Source organism: Pinus tabuliformis, chromosome 8 (assembly GCF_031772625.1).
Source record: "Pinus tabuliformis cultivar Carrire ecotype Pingquan chromosome 8, CPIR1, whole genome shotgun sequence".
Lineage (NCBI taxonomy): Eukaryota > Viridiplantae > Streptophyta > Pinopsida > Pinales > Pinaceae > Pinus > Pinus tabuliformis.
Genome location: NC_142294.1, coordinates 1,658,312,393 through 1,658,333,809, shown reverse-complemented (window position 1 = coordinate 1,658,333,809; position 21,417 = coordinate 1,658,312,393).

The window sequence follows — 21,417 nt, the reverse complement described above, 5'->3', positions numbered from 1 at the left end:
TTATGAAATTTCAATCTGATGCTCAAAACACAAGTTATGACTATTTTCCCCAGGTCACCTGTTTAGAATGTAATTCGGGAGTCTGCAAAAAGGCCAACTTCCTTAGATCATATCTCCGCAAATGTAGCACGAAAATATCTGAAATTTGGAACCACAGTTCAGAACGATTTCAACCCAAATGGGTTTTTGTTTTAGCATCTGAAATGTCGCAGAAAAAAGGTTATAGTGAAAATTCCACGATGACCTGTTTGGAGTAGCGAAACCCTAGAATCTAAAGCTCTGATACCAAATCTTATGAAACCAGCTCACAAAAAGATAGAAAAGATAGATCAATGCCTTAGAATTCAGCCTCTTCGAGGGGGAAACCTCCTTTACATTACACAAATGAATGATTCTTTGATGATACAAATGACAAGACCTCCTTTCTATATATAGGAGTCTAAGGAGTCATAATATAATCAGAGCCGACATAACAATAATAATGTAAGGGCACAATAATAACAATAGGGGACTACATGGGTACAACAATATAATAAGCGGGTTGTACTAATAACAATAAGGGGTTACACTAGTAGTACAGGGGCCTAACAGTGTGTGACCACTATGTAGGCTAATGCATGCTACGATAATCACAATAAAAGCATGAGCCACAACTATTCTCATGAATGCAGTAGGTGTCTGGAGGCATTTAATTACAAGTTAGTAAGTGTGGTAAGTAATGCAATTTCAAGCGACTTAACCACACATCCAAATTACATAAGAATTTGCGTGATAGAATCCGGATCCGAACCGTGCAACCAACAGATGTGAAAAGCTTCAAGGAAGAGTCGTATTCAATTGGGATACATCTTGCTATTAAACGGGTGTGAGATGAATTATTAAAGATGGGAGACATGTAATCATGATTGACTGTTAGCACACAGTTGGTTTCAAATTGGAATTCCCCTCTCCAAGTAGCCGAATTAAATTACAGTTTGTTCATTAATTCAATTTCTGTTTTTCTCTCTTGCGGCATGCAAAAAATGGGCTTCAAAGAACTGAGAAATTCCCCCAAACCGCTACAAATTTCTTAAAACGATTTCTGGGTTATCTAATTGACCCTGTCGCCAAATAAACCCATGTTTTATTTTTCCCTAATTTGTCTTCGTTTGGACGGATCATGCAGTTTAAGTTTGACATTTTTACTGTTCTTCGTTTTTGTGAATTAACATTTTTACTGTTCTGCACTTTTATGAATTGTTGCATTCGGCTTTCTATGTTTGATTTGCAATTTCAGCATAGAGAATATCAAATGAATGATGATCTAAACCTCAAATCTTAGACCTTTGTTTTATCCCAACAACATACTAAAGAAACCGTACTTCAAAACACATATGTTTGGGTTTGGCATGTGCAACATTGCTTGTCTCACGACAGAAAACAAAAATGAATCTTATGGTGTGGACATCACCGAACTATGCAAGGAGGGATGATTGGACCAAGTTTTGGCCTTAATGGACAACGGATGGATTCCCATAAACTAACAATTATGCCTGTCTCTTGCAGTTTTGCATCGATGCCAAAAAATTTGCAGAGGGTAGACAGATTCATACCCATATGATTAATAAAGGATTCATCCTCAACATTTTTATACAGAATCGCCTACACAAAATGAAATGAGCCTGTGTAGATTAAGAAAATGGTTGACGAATTCAAGCAGGTTATTACAGCTAGCATGAGCAGAAAACGAGAGCGCACTGAGAGATCAAGGTATGAGGATTTTGATGCTGAGGAGAGGGAGTATGTTGCAAGAAGAGAATATTGAGGAGGAATTAGTTTTTGACCATTCCAAATACTAGCATTTTCCCGTGTTCAGATTGTTTATATTGCAGGTTTTTATTTATATTATTTTTTTTAAATGTTTTTGCAGGTTTGTTTCGAGGCCAAACAAGAATGCAGGTTTTCTATTAAGGCCATAGTGAAAACTAGGATTGGAGATAGCCATTGGTTGTTCCCTCTTTTTTCTCTGAAATTGTGAAATTTTATAAAAATGATTAATGGTTTTCAATTTAAGGCAGCAAAGACTTCAAGGTAAATATGCTAAAAGCAGGACTTTGACTGAGGTCTTAAGCTGGTTTTTTATCGACCTGGGCTGGGTGACTAGGATATGATCCATGTCGGGACGATTCCAGAGATACCCATGTGGTTGGTTTCTTCATTGGATGCCTGTAACTTGCTAAACCTCGGAAATAACTGCAGAATTCACAGTTAGCTATGGAATAGGGCTGCATTCCGCAACTAATTTGCAAAATCTTATTAAAACATGACACAGTGTTTTGAGGGTCACTACAAACCATAACCAGTCAATCTTGGACAACTGAACCTATCAAAGCAATTGGATTTTTTTTTTTTTTTTTTTTTTGAATCAAATGAAATGATGAAGTTTATTTTGTCCCTTTTTTTCTTTTATTTTTTTAACATAAAAATTCTTTTTTCTGATCCTCCAGATCACACAAAGTGCAGGAGAAGAGCATACTCGAGAAATTATTAATTTTTTTTTTAGATGTAAGAAATAAGGCCTCCTAATTACACTTCCCCAGCAACGGCGCCAAAATGTCTAGTCAATTTAGTGTCCTAAATTGCTCTACATAAATTATCAATCCGGGTATCATAAACTGATGAAGTGTGGTGCACTATATGTGCTTAGTTAACTTTTCTCTTACTTCGTTGTTTTATAGTTTATGTTGTTTTTGGGGGTTTTGTTTCTTATGCTTAAGGAAATTAATCTAAGAAAGAAAAGCTATGCTTCTAGGAGAAATCTATAAATGTTAATGGGCAATTAAATCTAATGACCTTTAATGTTAGAATCTAATTTCTAAAGAAGGAAACAAATCAAAGCTTTGAATAGTTAGACTAATCTAAGCTGGAAAAATGTCTATTAAATGAAAGCAGAAATGATAACAGCTAAATGAAGTGTTTTATCACTTTGCTACACAATTTTGGGAGAACTACCTCCTTGTGATAGCATTTGGAGGGATCCAATACTTCATTGTTTTAAGAAAAAGTAAACATAAAAATGCAAAGAAAGACTCATTCATAAATGAAATACTTCACCACTTAGTGAACCAAGGGCTTTTGGAAATATTCACTTATAACATGAGTTACTAAATTGATAAGAAAATGGAATTAAGCTATCTAACTCTAAACTAAAGAACAACAAGAAATCTCATTCATAAACACAATATTTCGCCAATTAGTTTGAGGATAAACCATCAACGAAAGGCTCTGGAAATATCCATTTATGTAATGAGTGACTAATCTAATAAGCAAATACAAAAACATGTAAAAAAAAAACTAATCTACTGTGTGCTCTAATGCTCCAATCACCAATTGGGAAATACTTCCTAGGACGATTTTGTTGAGCGTTGATTACACAGTTAGATAAATCTACAATGAACAGGTTGAACACCCTTGCATGAATTAAACTTGCATGAATGGAAAATCTAGACTATTAAACTTGAAAACAATAAAATGACATACTTGAATGAAATCAAAGCAAAACTACAAAACAAAATCTACTTTACGTTACATTCTAATATGATTCATGACATCTACTTCACATCTCCTTCCATGTTGAGAACATCAAAGCTTTATTCAAATTCTTCAAAATTACAAAGTACAACAAAGCTCTCCAAATCTTTCCAAAGCTACCAAAAAACTACAAGCTACAAATGAAGGATAAAGATCTCCTATTTATACAAAAAGATGAGAAGTCATCTCATTAATGAGAGTCCATGAATCTCTCCCTCTACCTCTAGAGTCTTAATCAAAATATGAAATGATAAGACACATGTCTTCTTAGAGTTTCAATACAAATAGGAAATGTGACACATATGCTCATGATCCCATGATCCTCTCCACTCAAATTCGAATTTGGCCTTAGGGTGCCACATAAAGGTCTTCTAGAAGCCTCCTTTTGACCTACACATGTCAACAATCTCAACCCACTTGTTAGGTATAAGCATATGCACATTATTTTCTAATTTTTAATCACAAATTCACTTAAAAAGGCTAGGAATCAATAAAGTTTGGAAAAACATAAATGTGACCTAATGATAATGAAAGTGAGATGAATGTAGTGACATGGTAGTGAAATGAAGGTGAAATGGAGGTGATATAATGGACACAATAGTGAAAGTGTAATGGAAATGAATGACAATTTCAAGACCCAACACTTTCAAGAGAAAAATATAAAATTGGGAAAGGACCAAGAGATCCTTCTCTTATTAGAGCAAACAAATCTGCAACTGGAACTATAAGTAGTGCAGAAATTGGCAATATGCTTGATGAGTTCAAAACTGATATTTTAGGGAGCCTTAATGAGCAGCTAGAGACCCTCAAAATCCAAAACAAGCAGAAACCAGAAGCTGATGCTTTAGCCATCTTTTCTCCAAAATGTAGAAAGAAACATGCTCTAAGGGAATGCCCTTTAGATGCAAAAATTGTAGAAACTTGTGTGATTTGTTCAGAAAGTCATGAGGCCAAGGGTTGTCCTTCAATCCCATGTCTTAAGGTTGTCTTTCAAGAGGAAGTAGTCCTAAATTCTATAGAACCTCTTTGTTTTGTTGCAAGAAGACCTTGGCAAGGGCCACAAAATCAAGGATTTAACAATCCCATGAATTTTCAGCCCCCACTAAACTGGAATTCTTGGCAACAACCTTGGCATCAACCTCAAAATCAGTATCAATCTCAACCATGGGCACAAGGGGTACAAAATCCTTATGGGAGATTTGCTCAATATTATCAATATCCTCCATCTTAGCAGAGCTATCCTCCCCCACAAAATCAACAGCAAAATCAACAACCACAACTTCCAAATCAAAGCCCTCACCTTTCATTGCCATTTCCACAACAACCTCCACAACAAAGTCAAAATTCTTAACTCTTACTTCCATTTCAACAAAAGCCAAATCAACAACCAACCCAACCATTGTCAAACCCCAATAATAAAAGCCCTCAGAATGCTTACATGGTAGAAGGACAACAATTTCCTGCTTACATGATTGTTCCTCTAGATCTTAATGATGTTCAACTTAGATCTGGTAGGATTTTAGAAAAGGAAAAACCTTCTATATATATTCAAGATCAAGATACTTCTGAGGAGGATTCTTTGAAAGTCAATAAATTTTTTGAGGGAACATCCCTTCAAAACCAAAACATTCAAAAAGAAAAACAAAAAGAGTCAATAAACACAACTCCTATAATTGAGCAACTTGCATCTACTTCTACACCTCCTTTTCCTGAGAGATTACAAATTGATAGAGGAGTGGAAAAACATATCTTGTTGCCCAATTATGACTTCCTAGATGAATTAAAGAATGTTTGTACCAAGATTCCCTTGTTACAATCCATTAGAGAAATTCCTATTCTAGCAAAAACAATAAAGGAGTTGAGCATCAAAAGACCAGGAAGAAAACCAAGAGACTCAAAAAGAACTCACCTGGTAGGAAAAATAGTAGATATCATGATGGGAAAGATTGCCATGCAGATTATGTGGATCCAGGAAGTCCAATTGTCAAGACACACATAAATGGGATTAAAATTCCAAATACATTGATTGACTTAGGGGCAACTATAAACATTATGAGTAGACAGACTATGGAACAACTTAAACTTCCTAATCTTATTTACACACCTATGTTACTGCAACTTGCAGATAGATTAGTAATCAAACCAGATGATGTGCTAGAAGACATTTCAGTCTCCTTAGATTCTTGGGAATATCCTGTTGATTTCATGATTTTAACTCCCAAGAATAATCTAGGAGGACACCCACTTATCTTAGGAAGACTGTGGCTGGCCACAGTTGATGCTTTTATTAGTTGTAGATTTGGCGACATGTACATTTCTGATGGTAGTTCAACAAAGAAATTCACTTTGTATCCTCCAACGAAAGAAATCACAGAAATAGATGGCAAAGAATGGATCGATGATAAAGATGTAATACAGCCTGTCTTTACTATATTAGAAATTAGCGAGGATAGTCAAATTTTGAACACATTAGAAAATTTTGAAACATCTTCAAAATATGATCATGCACACTTTCAGGTAAAATCTAATGTAGAATACTTGTCATCTAGGTAGATGTCTCTCTATTCTATGGAAGAATTTGGTAGCTCTACAATTGAAATTTTTCCAGGTAAAACATTGAACATAAACAAAAACTTTGAGAAATTACAACAATAAGAGCTAACAAAAATCTTACAAAAACATTCTGCTGCATTTGCATGGGAGTATATTGATATGAAAGGTATTGACCTTAATACTTGTATCAATCATATCTATATTGAGGAAAACAGTAGACCGATCAAACAACCTCAGAGAAGGATGAATCCAAATCTTAGGGAGATTGTGAAAGAAGAGCTCCAAAAACTACTCAATGTAAACTTCATTTACCCAATCTCAGATAGCCAATGGGTTTCTCCTTTGGTAATTGTGCCTAAAAAGAATGGTAAATCACTTTCCTTTACCCTTTATAGATCAGGTATTAGATACATTAGCAGGTAAAAAGTACTTTTCATTTTTTGATGGTTTTAGTGGTTATAATCAAATTCAGGTAGCACCTGAGGATTGGGATAAGACCACATTTACTTGTCCATGGGGAAATTTTTCCTACCGAGTGCTTCCTTTTGGATTATGTAATGCACTTGCAACATTCCAAAGAGCAGTACTAGGATTTTTGTGCTGATCTAATACATGATTGTGTAGACGTATATATGGATGATTTTACAGTTTATGGTAACACATTTGAAGAAGCCTTGGAAAATTTGGAAAAATTCCTTAACAGATGTAAAGAAACAAACCTTTCACTAAGCCATGAAAAATTATTTATGATGTTTACGAAAGGTATTGTTTTAGGACATCACATTTCAGGAGATGGGATTAAAGTAGACAAATCTAAAGTGGAAGTCATCTCTAAGTTACCAATTCCAAATTGCCAAAAAGATGTTAGGATTTTTCTAGGATTTATAGGATATTACAGAGGTTCATAGAAAATTTTACTAAAGTAGCATCTCCACTCTTCAAATTGCTTACAAAAGATTGTGAATTCAAGTGGAATCCCGATTGCCAACTAGCATTTGAAACTTTGAAAGAAAAAATATCTAAAGCACCTATCTTAAGAGGACCAAATTAGAAACTTCCTTTACATATTTCTACAGATGCTTCAGATACAGCTCTAGGAGCTGTACTAAGACAAAAAGATTTGATTCTTTATGCCATTTACTATACAAGTAAGAATTTGACTCCCACTAAGTTGAATTATACTGTGACTGAAAAAGAGTTCTTAGCTGTTGTTCATGCAATTAACAAGTTTAGACATTATATAACAGGCTATGAAACTTTTGTTCATACAGATCACTCCACAATTAGATATTTGATGAATAAACCTATTACTAATGGTAGAGTTACAAGATGACTTTTACTTTTGCAAGAATTCAATATTACTGTGCTAGATAGACCTGGAAAAAAAAAACACAGTTGCTGATTTCTTGTCCGGGATTCAGAATATCAAAGAAGACTCTCCGGTTGAGGATAAGTTCCTCGATGAATATCTATTTGTAGTAACTACTTGAACTCCTTGGTTTGCAGATGTTGATAACTATTTGGTTACAGGGAAGTTACCTTCACATTTATTTCCTAGAGAGAAAAGAAAGATTATTCAAAATAGTTCAAGATATTCATGGATCTCTAACGAATTGTATAAAACATGGCTAGATCTTATGATCAGAAGATGTGTCAGGGAAGATGAAATGCCTGATATTCTCAAAGCATGTCATGATGAGCCGTGTGGTGGACACTTTTCTGACAAGAGGAAAACCTATAAAATCCTTTCTTTAGGATATTATTGGCCATCCATATTCAGAGATGCAAAAGAATATGTCAGAAGGTGCGACAACTGCCAAAGGGTAGGGAAACCTGCTCCCTCAAATGAGATGCCATTACAACCTCAGGTACTTATCGAACCCTTTGAAAAATGGGCTTTAGACTTTATTGGACCTATTAATCCTCCATCCAAGCAGAAAAAGTATATATTGGTATGTACTGATTATGTCACCAAATGGGTAGAAGCTAGAGCATTACTTTTTGCTAACGAAAAGTCAGTAGTTAGTTTTCTTTTTGAGGATATTTTTACTCGCTTTGGTGTTCCAAGAGAAATTGTGACAAATCAGGATCTCAATTCACATCCAAAATGATGGAAAGGCTTATGGAAGAGTACAAGATGAAGCATAGGAAATCCACTCCCTATCATCCACAAGAAAATGGTCAAGTGGAATCTACAAATAAAGTGATTGAAGGAATCCTCACCAAGACTGTGCATCTACATAGAAGAGATTGGGTAAAAAGGCTTCCTAAAGCCTTGTGGGCCTATAGAACTACATGGAGGAATACAACAAGACATACACCTTATGAACTTGTTTATGGAAAAAAAGTCCTGTTCCCCATTGAGTTCCATGTCAAAACTTTCAAGATGGCAGTTAAGTTGGGGATGGATATATTAGAAGCTCAAAAGCATAGACTGGAGCAGTTGAATGAACTTGATGAAATCAAGCATGAAGCAGTTCAAAGGACTGGTTTAGTTTAGCAACAGAGATCCAAGTGGCATGACAAGTACATCAAGGACAAAAGGTTTCAAGAAGGAGATTGGGCATTGCTATTTGATTCAAAGTTCAAGGATTTTCAAGGTAAATTTCAAACTCATTGGCTTGGGCCATATGAGATTGAATTTTTTTTCAGTAATGGAGCAGTAAGAATCAGAACCATAGACGAACATAAAACTCATCTCTTTTTGAATGGTCATAGGTTGAAGATTTATCAAAAGCCAATGTCAAAGGAGGAGTTTATCAAGATCTTTCAAAATAATTCTGAAATGAAGTTGGTGGAGAAGAATCATTCTTCTCCACCAACTTAGTCTTTGTTCTTTTCATCAATTTAAAAAAAAAAAGTATAAGGTTGAAAACCAATCACTGATTGGCATCCTTACACAGAAAATATAGGGTGAAAATCATAAGACTTTGACACCCTATATTTTCCAAAAAAAAGAGGTCCTTCATTATGCATTCTAAAAATTCATGGTTTATTTCATTCTATTTCTGCAAATTTCACTCCATTTCACCACCACATTCCATCACTAAAATTTTCTTTAGTATTTCTTCCATATCCACTTTTCATCTCCATTCTGCCATATTTCATCCATACAGTTATTTTCTATTTTCATTCATTCATCAAGTCATATTTTATTCACTGTGTTACATTCCGTAGTTGTTCTCCAATTCCACAATTGTTCCAATTCCGCAGCTATTCTAGTTCCGTAGCTAATCCTGTTCTGCAGCCAATCTGACCTTGCAGTAACAGTTTGATCATTAGCCAAAAAATAAAAAATAAAAAGCCAGATGTAGGTATTGAAGGAGAAATCAACTTTTGAAGACACATCAGCACCTAAGCACCTACAAAAGCAAACAATCAAAGGTTAGCAAATGGAAAGGTATGGTTCTAGAGGTGAGAATAAAAACCTATTTCAAATAGCATTATAAAAGAATAAGTTGTATAATTTGAATAATCACTACTCCTTGATTTGTTATCATGTGATTTGATTGTTTTCATAACTCCACCATGCCTTCTTGTTTAATGCTTAACAGTCTCATGATTTACTCTCTGACTTTAACTCGTACTTCAATGTACTTCTCTATTCCACCTGTTTAAACAGCTAATTATGTGAACTTAAACCAGTGGGATACGACTCTTTTACATACCAAGTTTCTCATTTTTCTTTACTCCTGCAACCTTCTTATGAATACAAGCACTTAGAATATTCGTTTAGTTTTCAATTCTGCGTATGAATAATACTCTCTCTCCACATAGTCTATGTGTGCACCAGTCCTTACATCCTCCACACTGTTCCCATGCACACGGTCTCCCTGCTCCGTATACCCTCCATATTTCATTCCAATATCCATCGTTTTCTTCTACAATTCTTTGATATTCCATTTCTGTCCTTGTAACTATTTTGTTCCCATATAACCACCATTTACAAAGTTTTCTACACAGTGAAGAAAAGAAAAGTAAAGAATAATGGGTCTCATTGTAAGAACAGAACCCATAGGTTGAAGGGGATGTTGAAGGAGGCTAGCTAGATGAAGTTTATCAAGAAATTCGATGGCCATCACAAAGAAGTAACCAAAGCATTTGCAAGATCTTTTGGTTGGGTAGAAGTGGAGATTGGTGATATAAATTTCTCAGTGACTGAGTCTTCCATTGCAGTTGCAACCGAACTACCAAAAGATGGAGAGAGGTGGTTCAAAAATAAGTAATTTAATGATGAGGCTTGGAAAGTCATCCTCCAAAACCCAGGTATGGATATCTCAATTTTCAAAAGAGGAATTCCCATCTCTGCACTAAAGGATAAATGGAGTAATTTTCTATTGATTATTCAGAAATTTATCACATGTGAGGGTAGATATGGTTCAATGTACATGTATCACATAAGGTTGTTGATGAACTTTCTGGAAAACAGAACCATCAATCTCCCTTACTTTCTATTGAATAGCTTAAGGAAGATGTCCACCATTGTTCAAAAGAAAATAGAAGATATAGAACCTCACCTTTATCACCATGGTCTCATAAAAATTCTAGTTGAAAATTACTTGAAGGATATAGGAGACACATGGGAAAACTTCCTGATCAGGAACTTTTTCCAAGATCCACCTAAGTTACCTGAAGGAAGTTTAGTAAAAAAGAGTAGGAGGAGGAGAACAACTCTTGCAATTCAAAACACTCCTACAAGTTCAACAAAATAAAACAGTGAGGAAGAACCTCTCTTTGAAACTCTAACCAAGATCATAAAGCAAACAAACAGAGAGGAAAAATAAAAAGAAAAGTTGAGGAAATCTATAAAACTCTTGATCCTTCATCAAAGGAGGAACAATTACTCTCTGAGAAATTAGTCCACATTAAGGAACATCCCAAGAAAGTGAAAGAAAAAGGGAAAAGAATACAAGTCATAGAAGAAGAAAACATAGGCTCACAAAGTCTAAGAAGAAGCTCTAGGCTTAAGGGAAAAATGAAGAAAACAAAGACAAAAGAGGCCCAATTCATATATTTGGGAGAGGAGACTCCAACTCAATCCCAAGACAACATCTCATTTGAGCAGAGTCCACAACATTCTCCTCAACTAGACTTTGAAAGTAGTCCAAAAAAAGCATCTCCAGGGATTGACCCAGTTTAGCAGCAGATTTATGACTATATTGTGTCATTGGAGCAGAAGAATACAATAGTAGATCAGGGGACTTCATCCAACCCTAAACAGCCAGCTACATCAGAAGAAACTCTGATTCACTCACTTAAGCAAGAAATCTATGAATTATAGGTCTTAAATAGGCATATTCAGAAGGAAAATGAAGCTTTAAAGGAACAAAACAAGCTGGAAAAATTCATTCATGATAATACCATGCTTCATTTGGGTCTGTGGCATAAGAACAACAAAAAATTGAAGAGGACAAACAGGAAGCTAAGCAGGGCCCTCATCAACCTTAAATATAGATTCCTCATGAGAAAGCCTAGAATGGCAGTGGCAAGAAATAGAAACAAGAAAAGGTTGGATGTTCTAGCTGAGGTTTCAGAGCAGATGTAGTAGAAGAAGGATTGTTAAAATTTTGGTTGCATGAGGACATGCAACAACTTTATAGTGGGGGTATGTTGAGTTCCAAAACTGCCTCTTTCTTAAGCAATTTCTTCATCCTTCTTCCTTTGTTTTTCCATGCCAGTGCATCCTAAACCATCAAAAGCCATTGCATGTTTCCTCTAGGAGTGCATTTTAGTGATTTTCAAATTATATCATCATGTGTGTTATTTGGATAGGCTTTTGTTTTTCAGCTACGGAACGTAGCCACATTCCACAGCTAACTGGCCATTCTGTGGCCATCTCCATACTTTTGTAGGTTACACATGTCGAGAGAAGAAATGAGCCACATGGGTAGTTGGGAAAATGTCAGTACATGGATGGTGTCCTATCCATTTGATCAAAGTGGATGAGAAAGACCCCGGTCAAAGGGTAGTCAATAGAGAAGACCTACAGCAACTAGAACTCTGTTTTTTCACGTTTCCTAATAAATGCATCCGAGGCAGGTTCTCAAAGTTGAGGATGTCATTTGCCACTTGCATAACCAGTATCCAACATCCACTATTAAGAGATTTACCATTCAAGCCAACCGAAGACTAAATTTCTAGATACACTACCTATTCACGTGTCTGCTGTAGAAGACTTTTCTCTTAAAACAGTTGTGAATTTTTCCTATAAATATCAATGTTTGGAACGCAGAACTAGTTAATGTTTTTGATGATGGAGTAGTGAAATTTCCACCTGTAGCATGAGACATTCAGTACTATATTTTTAATATAAAAAACTTTGTTCTTCTCATATGGATAGCTGAAGCGTGTGAAGTGATTCTGCGTTGCTAGTCCTAGACCTGTAGAGGGCCCTTGCGTGGTCGAGGTTACTTTTCATTTCCGTACATTTTCATTTGTCATCTTTCTTCATTCAACTGTACATTTATTGTGTTTTTTATTATGTTCATAATCATTTCTAACACTGTGTTCATTGCAGCTTGTATCAATTGTTTTCACTAACTCAGATAGGTGCATACCAGTGTAGAAGTAGTTCTTTAGTTTCCCTTATGCTTTAGCTTCTTAACTGTAGTTTTTAAATTGTGTCAAGTAGCATCATTAGACTTATTTCTTCTCTTGTTCCTTAGTTTTTAGTTTTTAAATTTTAGTTGTTTCATGCCTTTGCTTATTAGGATAGTCACTCATTACATAAATGAATGTTTCCACAGCATTTCGTTGATGGTTTATCCCCAAACTAAATGGTGAAATATCGAATTTATGAATGAGATTTCTTGTTGTTCAGTACCTTTTCCTTCTTACTGTACCTTTTCCTTTTGTTGATGATTGATCTTCAAACTAAATGGTGAAATGTTGTGTTTATAAATGAGATTACTTGTTGTTCATTAGTTTAGAGTTATATAGCTTGATGCCGTTTTTTTGTCAATTTAAGCAACTCATGATTTAAAGAGATATTTCCAAAAACCATTCATTGATGGTTGAACCTAAGACCAAGTGGTGAAATGGCTTACTAATGACTGAGTTTTTCCTTTCATTTTTAATGATTACTTCTTTTAGAATGGTGAAGAATGGAATCTCTCAAATGTTGCTATCATAAGGAGTTAATTTCTCCCTAAATTATATAGCAGAGTGATAACAATGCTTCATTTAGTTTTTCTTTCACAAATAGAATAGTTGCAGTTTTAGTTTTGTTTCTTTCCTTTAGTTTAATTGCAGTAGTTCACTAAGACTTTAATTTTGCAAGTAGACTAGACAACATAAGTAGTTTTGCTTCCAGTATTTCATTCTTAGTTTGTTATAGATAGTTGCAATTCCATTTTCTCACTTAAGTTTTAGTTTTGTAATTAAGTAGACAACAGTTTTAAGAGTCTTTTCAGCTCATATTTTGGAAACCATTGCAATAGCAAGAAGATAAGTTTTGTTCTTCACTTTCTTGTTTTGAAAACCTCACTTTCAAACTTGGCCTAAAAAACACTTTTGGACTCTCACTTCATTTTCTAGGTTCTTATCAGCAGTAAATCAAGATTTCAACCACATTGCAGAACTTTAGGAATCAAAAGAACAAAACCCCAAAAACAAACATAAACTTGAAAATAGTGAGGTAAGAAAGGGTTATTTAGCACATATAGTGCACTACACTTCATTAGTTTACGACACCCTGATTGATAATTTATGTAGCAATTTAGGAAACTAAATTGACTAAACAAGACCTCTACAACACTTCACTGAATCACTGCCATATCACTATCATCATCATAAGTCAAAATAGGTTGTCAATGATGCCAACCAACAACCATACTAAACATCTAGGCCATCGAATTTCTCCACAACATCTATGCTATCAGTATGCAGCTACAAAATATATCAGACATCCTCCAACACCTGTACAACCAGCTCAAGCATTCACTGACACTTGTAGATCCTCTCTAAACCCTATGTATCATAGCATCAACATGCTGACCTAATCTGGGACATGGAGACCTAACCATAAGGCTCCTCAACTCTAACTCCTGTAGATGCCACCAACACCTGTATACATCAACATGATCAAGAATATCATCACATCTCCAAGCTAGTGAAATCTAGTAGACATGCCAAGGATCGTCTAGATGTCATCCATACATAAGTCACATGCAACCACACATACACAAGCATAACCAAGTCTCCTGCAACTCAAGAAACCAAGTTGACTCTAATACAACTCAAGCAACCGGGTTGCCATCAATGCCAACCAAAAACACACCTAAAACATTGCAACACACATAAGTGCCAACAAACGCGATCAATGACATGGGCTTGTTAACAAATATAATTTGTTCCATAAAGGGCTTAACAAGGCTTAGCACCCAACTTCTTAATTAGTCGTCATAGAGGTAGGGTTATGTGGTGGAAAAATAGGTAAGGGATCTGAGCGGAAGGAGCTTAAAGACAAAAAATGACATAAATTTTTTTTTGGTAGTAGTTAAGCCAAATTAAAAAGCAGTTAAAATTGGCAAAACTATGCTAAAGCATGTTAAAGAGGCCAAAATGAAAAAATATGCAGAAAACCAATTTTAAGTTGCAGAAAAAAAGGTTAAGGTGAGTTTGAATTGGATATTAAGCCCATAACAACAAACACAGTTAGAAGAATAATGTGAACATGACAAAGGAAACAAATAGTGATGTATGCAGAAATCCAAGAAGCCAAAATTATGAAAAGAAAAACTATAAAAGAAGGCCTTAGCAAGCATAATTGACATCCATTTTTTTAGACAAAGCTTTTGTTGCAACATGGTGATGATGATGGTGTTAATAGGTGATTTTTTGAGTGGTGATTGAGGAAAAATATTTTATTTTGAAAATCAAAGAAGGCATTCATGTTTATGAGTATGAAAATGGATGAAAGATGAACCATTAGTGTCAAGCAAGTTGTAGCTTGCAAAATCAGGGATTGATGCTCCTTCTAGTGGGTGCTGGAGAATAGTTAGGGTTGTAGCTCCATTGAGTTGTAGTTGATAAATTAGGAAGTTGTACCTTCCTGCTGGTTGTAGCCAAAAAAATTGTAACAAGTTGTAGCTTTCCCTATGGATAAATTGAAGAAGCAGTTTTGAAGAAGTTATTTATTCTTTGAATGTTTCATTGATTAGTGAAATCATTTCTTGTCATATTTGTTGATGAAATTATTCTTTAATGTATTATTGTTCTTACACAAAGTGAAACGAATGTTTTAAATTGGTAAAATTCCTACAATATTGATTCACCCCCCTCTCAGTATTGTCCCAGTTTCCAACAATAAGTCACAGTACGGCATATGAAGGGAGTGTTTATATGTCACAAAAAACCTATATGCTACTATGCCATACATGTGACCATTATTTCTATTTTTCAAATTAACATAAAGCCTTAGCTTAATATAAGTCAAAAAGTCCCGGAATTGTGTCATATGGATTATGATTATTTATCTTTAGTTCACCTCCACTCAATTTTACTTCTTTGTTTGTCATGGCATAACATCCTTCTTATTTTTTCAAATAACTTGAAACACTTTGTGAGACTAGAGTAGGGATAAAACGAATTTATTTCCTTTTTAAATATTTCTCAACCTAGTATCATATGGGAGAGAATCAACCACCAAGTGATGAATCAAATCTTGGAGTCTATAATGACTATCTTGGAATGGATATTATGAGATTTAGTAATCAATTATATTTGGAGAAGAGCATATGCTTCTTATTGATTATTAGATATTGCTCAAAGTCCCATGAGCATATTATTTTTGTGTTTCCTTTGGGGCAATAGAAAAACCCCCTCGCCCTAGAAATATTTTTGGAGGCCCCATCAAAACAAAGTATATAAGAATATTGTTCCTTAAGCCAAATATTGAATTCATTTGGTGAGAGTCGACAGTGCCAATGAGTCTTCTAAGAATGAAATCATTGAAGAGGGGAATATAAATTTTGAATTGAAGGAAATTAATTTTTATATCCAAGCTTTAAGAGGAAGAATTAGAATTTTATTTGTGAATTTATATTTCAAAGAATAAAGATAGAGCATTAGAGGCTACAAAATGAGGATGATATCTCTTTCCAGAGAAGGTTATTTTATTGTGAGATAGCCCAATTTTCTATCAAATATATTTTGGCATAGCCACCCAAATTTGCTTAAAAAGTCCCTTTTTGATCAATTCACTAACATGATTTCAATCTTAAGAAGAAAATAGGTCATTCACAAAAGAGCGTGAAAGCAACCTTATAGTTAAATATTACAAAGTAAAACTCCAAACTTCTTTGCAAATTTGACACTTATTAAAAATATGGTGGATTGAATATTTTTAATTTAAGTATAGATGACACCTAGATGAGCCAAAAATATATTTCTTTCTCATATTAATATTTTTTGATGAGATAAGGTCCAACAAAAAATGTTTATTTGGGAGGAATATTAATGATCTACTTGTTTTCTCAAATATGATATTTGGGGAGAATTACATGGGAAAAAAGAAGAAAGAGGTAACCTCCATTGATTTAATAATTATCATGATGCCAACATTGTGATCATCTTTCCTTTTATGGCTAGGAGCATATCCAATTAATATAATTTCAACCAGTCACACTAGAGGCTTCAAATGGATCAAGACAAAGGAGACAACCCACCCAATCCAAAATATATCTATGGCCCACAAAGAAATACATAATAGCATGGTATTGCCTTGATAAGAAAGCCAATCATAGAGGGGGATAAGAACCTTAGTTTGGTCCAAATAAAGGTACCCCAAAATTTTACAAGACTATAGAGTAATTTTCTTTCCATTTTTTGGGATCCAACATAAGTGTTCCTTAATAAGAGAGGGGGGATGAAAAAGGATTCCAAATGGACAAGCCCCCTCTTACATAGATATGGAAACTCAAGCAATTTAGAAAATTCCTTAAAAAGTACTTCAACCTAATTAAATGTTTTAGCCATTCATCCTTCTAAGAAACCAAATACCAAAAAAGTTTCACTCCAATGGTAAGGTTCATGAGTGAGGGATCCTTCATTCCAATCCCATATGTAAAGTTGGAGTTCAGATTGTTTCCCATTTGAAAAAATGAAAATTTTTTGCATTCAATTTTCATCCTTTCCATAAAAACTTCATATTTTCTTGTGCCAATTGTTGATGAATTCAGGAGGAGACTAGTAGAATAGAGATTTGGAATATAGGAAGGGAAGATAAAATGATTTTAATAAGAAAAATTCTCCTAGTAAGCTTTAACCAATCAACACCCTGTTGATAAAACTTTAATTTGAATTTAGCAATAACTAGTGCCCATGACTAGTGAGAGTGGGATTTTAAGATGATTTGGATCCCCAAATATTTAAATTCCTTCCTAGCTTCTGCCACTAGGAGGCCCATAACACATGTCAGTTGTACCTGAGTTGTTTTATTGACATTCCATGAATAAATTTGGGTTTTCCCTTTATTTATTAGACCACCTAAAGAATGAACGAATCTATCAAGTAACAAAAATCTGTTTGCAATGATGAATAAAGCACCTCCCAATAATAATGTATCATCCATAAGCTAGAAATGGTTGATGTTTTTGACTCCCCTTAGGAATCTAATGCCTAGAAGCATTCATCTTTTCCATGTAAATTATAACCATCGACTAAGAGAATCAACCATTAGAATATATAAATTTGGGGATAACTAACAACCTTATATCCTATGGTGGATTTAAAAATCTTAGCTAGTATTCCATTGTCTAAAGGAGAAATCCATGGATTGGAAATGTGTGAGGATATCCATTGAATGATTTTTTTTGAAAAACCAAACTTCCTCAGTGCAACAAATAGAAACTTGTGGAAAACTTATTCAAAAATATTTTCCATATCTAATTTGACTACCATTCCTTTATCCCCCCTTACTTTTCCAAAATGGATTGTTTCTTGGACAAGAATAATATTGTTTACAATCTGGCAATGGCTCACAAATCCCGTTTTATTCTCTGAGATCAACCTTGGGAGAAGAGGCTTGAATCTGAAAGAAATTATTTTGGAAATTATTTTATAGGACATATTACACAAAGAAATGGGTCTAAACCTAGAAAAGGAAGATGGGTTTAGTTCTTTAGGGACCAATGCTAGAAAAGAACAATTAATCCCACCTCTAATATAATTGTGATTAAAAACATAATCTATTATTTTGTATACATGAAACTTAATAATCTCCTAGAATTGTTGATAAAAATGTGTTGAAAATCCATTTGGAAAAGGGGGTTTATCTAGATTGAAGGAAATTAAAATTTGTAATATTTTCATTTTCTAATATGGGACAAAGAAGTGTAGCATTGTTTCCTAAGTGACCGATTGAATACTATGCTTCAACATGACTTGTGTGGCCTCCTTAGCCTGATTGTTTGGGTCTTCATAAATATTACTAAAGTGCTGAACTTATTTTTATTTAATTAGCATGAAAGTAGAGATAATTTTTCCATCAACCAAGACTGATTTAATGTTATTTTTCCATGTCCTCATTTTAGCTTGGTTGTGAATTTTTTTGTGTTCTTATTCTCTTCATGCAACCATAAAATACATGATTAGACTCACCACACTTATTTTTCCTCAAGAAATTCTTTATGGTACAACTCAAAATCCTTTTCTTCTAGAAACATATCTTCTGAGATTGGACAATATTCCATTTGTTGTTGGAGCACTTCTAAATTTCGTTTATTTTATTGGACATTATTATTAAGATTAGATTGATTATCCTTAGCGAATTTTGAAATGCCCACTTAAAAAAATAAATTATTTTCATCTCCCAAATAATGATTGGGGATCATGTGACCTTTTCCCCCATACTTGAGTGACCATCTCCTTAAACCCTGAAACTTGTAGCCATAAAGGATTCAAGCGGAATAATAATGAGAAATATTCAACTTCAAGGTGAATTTTAAACATGATTGATCAATGATCTGATTTTATCCAAGAAAAATATTTGGGAAGAAACCAAGTATATCTAAGCTATAAAAGACATGTGAACAAAAATATTCCCAATCATAGCAGCAGTGTGCCTTAGACCAGCTTTGTTGTTTCTGGAAGTGTATTTGTTTGAAATTGGCTTAATATCAATGAAGACCACCTTATCAATGTAATCCTCCATCTATTCTTGGAAGGAATATCTAAATAGAAACTTTTATTTTTTCCTAAGGGTGAAAAATAGCATTGAAATCCTCACCAATTATAGATTTTTGATTAAAACTAAAATCCCCTAGGAAAATAAGAGATGAACAACAATACAACTTTTTGAAATATAAACAGGCATATAAATATTTGTATCACAAGATGCCTTTTACTTGGGACATGAATGAGAAAAAATTCTATCCAATGAAGCAAACTTTTATAAGGGAGAAGGATAAAACTGGAGGAGGACCAAACAATGTATATTCTTCAAGAGTCTCCATGAGAACCAACATCCTTATTCACATTCACACCATATATTTGAGCATTTTTAAAGGAATTTTTTCTCTCCACATTTTGTCTCTAAGAGAAGGAGGATTAGTGGTTTTCATTTTTTATTAGACTTTGAATTTAACATTCTATTTTATGATCACAATCCTCTATAATTTTAGGGGAGAAGTTTCATCATTTATTAATAGATATGGAGTCACCTTGTCTTGGGGCCATACTGCTTCCTTTTTTGGTAATTCTTGGAACCATGTGAAATGCAAACTTAATGGATCTTTGGGTTCTTAGTTCTTTATTTTTTCCACATGTTCATTTCTCACACCGTTGTTTTTTTTTTTATCCTACTCTTTAATGGTTTTTCTCTTGATCCTTTTCTTTCTCCCCTTTATATTTTACATCTATATATCCAATGAAAAATGAACATATGGATTTATTAGATTCATTGACAAAAGTAAAACCTCATCATAAACTAAGATTGGTTATTCTTCATTCTATTCCAACCAACGAACATCTTCTAATGGTAGAATTTCTTCATCTTTACCTTTAAATTTTATAAGTGTGGGATCTTCAAGAGGACTCTCTTGGGTTTTTTTTAGTGGAATTTCACCATTTCCATCTAGTTGATTCAAAGTGTCTGACCTATTGACTTGCACACTTGATCCTTTTTTTTACTAGATGAGGATCCATCTTCCACTGAGGGATTGCTTTTTTTTGGAGAGGGTTGGGCCTTTGACTTGGGGCCATTATTTGCAAGAGACTTTATGGTTGCATTTTGTCAAGAAGGACCTATCCACCACTTTTGTTACTACCATTGGTCTCCTTCATTTTTTGGAATATTTCTATTTTTTTTAGTTTCAATCAAAATTCCAATACTCATGGTGGGATATACACTTAAAGGGGATTTTATCATAATCAACCTCTTGATAATGGGTCTAGTTGTACATATTTAAAAGGATGGTTCTAGTAATCCCTTTTCCATATCGAACTCCACGTAGATTCGTGCACAAGTGAGCATCCTCTTAGAAACCAATACAATATTGAGAGGGGGGGTGAATCATTATTTGAGAATTTAATAATTTTTTATCAGGATAAATAATACTTGAACAATAAGCACAAGCACACCAATTCATGAATGAAGACACAATAATGTAACTTGGAAACCCAACTAGGAAAACCACCATTTTTTTAATATTATGATGCAATATTTAAACTATAACTTGTATTACATCAATATTGTAGGCTCCAACCCTCAATATATTGCAAGATCGAACTTACTTGTTTCTCAATCTACAACCTAAAGGAATCTCCTACTCCCCAAATTATCAGTTGTTACTGAAAGGAAGATCCAATTCCTTATTGTGCAATCATCGACTTACACAACCCTATTGATATATCCTTCATATAATTTTCATACTCATATCATGAAGGCTTTCCCTGATAAAATAATTCTCTTTCTTTGTCTCACAACTCCGATTCCAATAAATTATTCATTTTATTCACCAATGCATTCACATACACCAACCATCTCAGACACTAATTCCAATTCATCTTGATGACCAATTAATTCTCTGCTACAAAATCACCATGAAAACACCCTCGAAACTAATATAATATAATTCTCTAACCTTTGATGAAAATGCATTATGTTCATACCAATGCTACTTATAAATAAATATAAGCTGCTAAATTTAGTGTTTATCATTAGTTTCTTTATTTTTTTCTTTATCTTGTGGTTGTCTTGATGTTCAAATTTTGTTTATTTGAGTCTTTCATGTGAACAACTCAGATTCAAGACTTACATGTTGTTCTAGAGTTTATTTTGAGTTCAACTGTTGT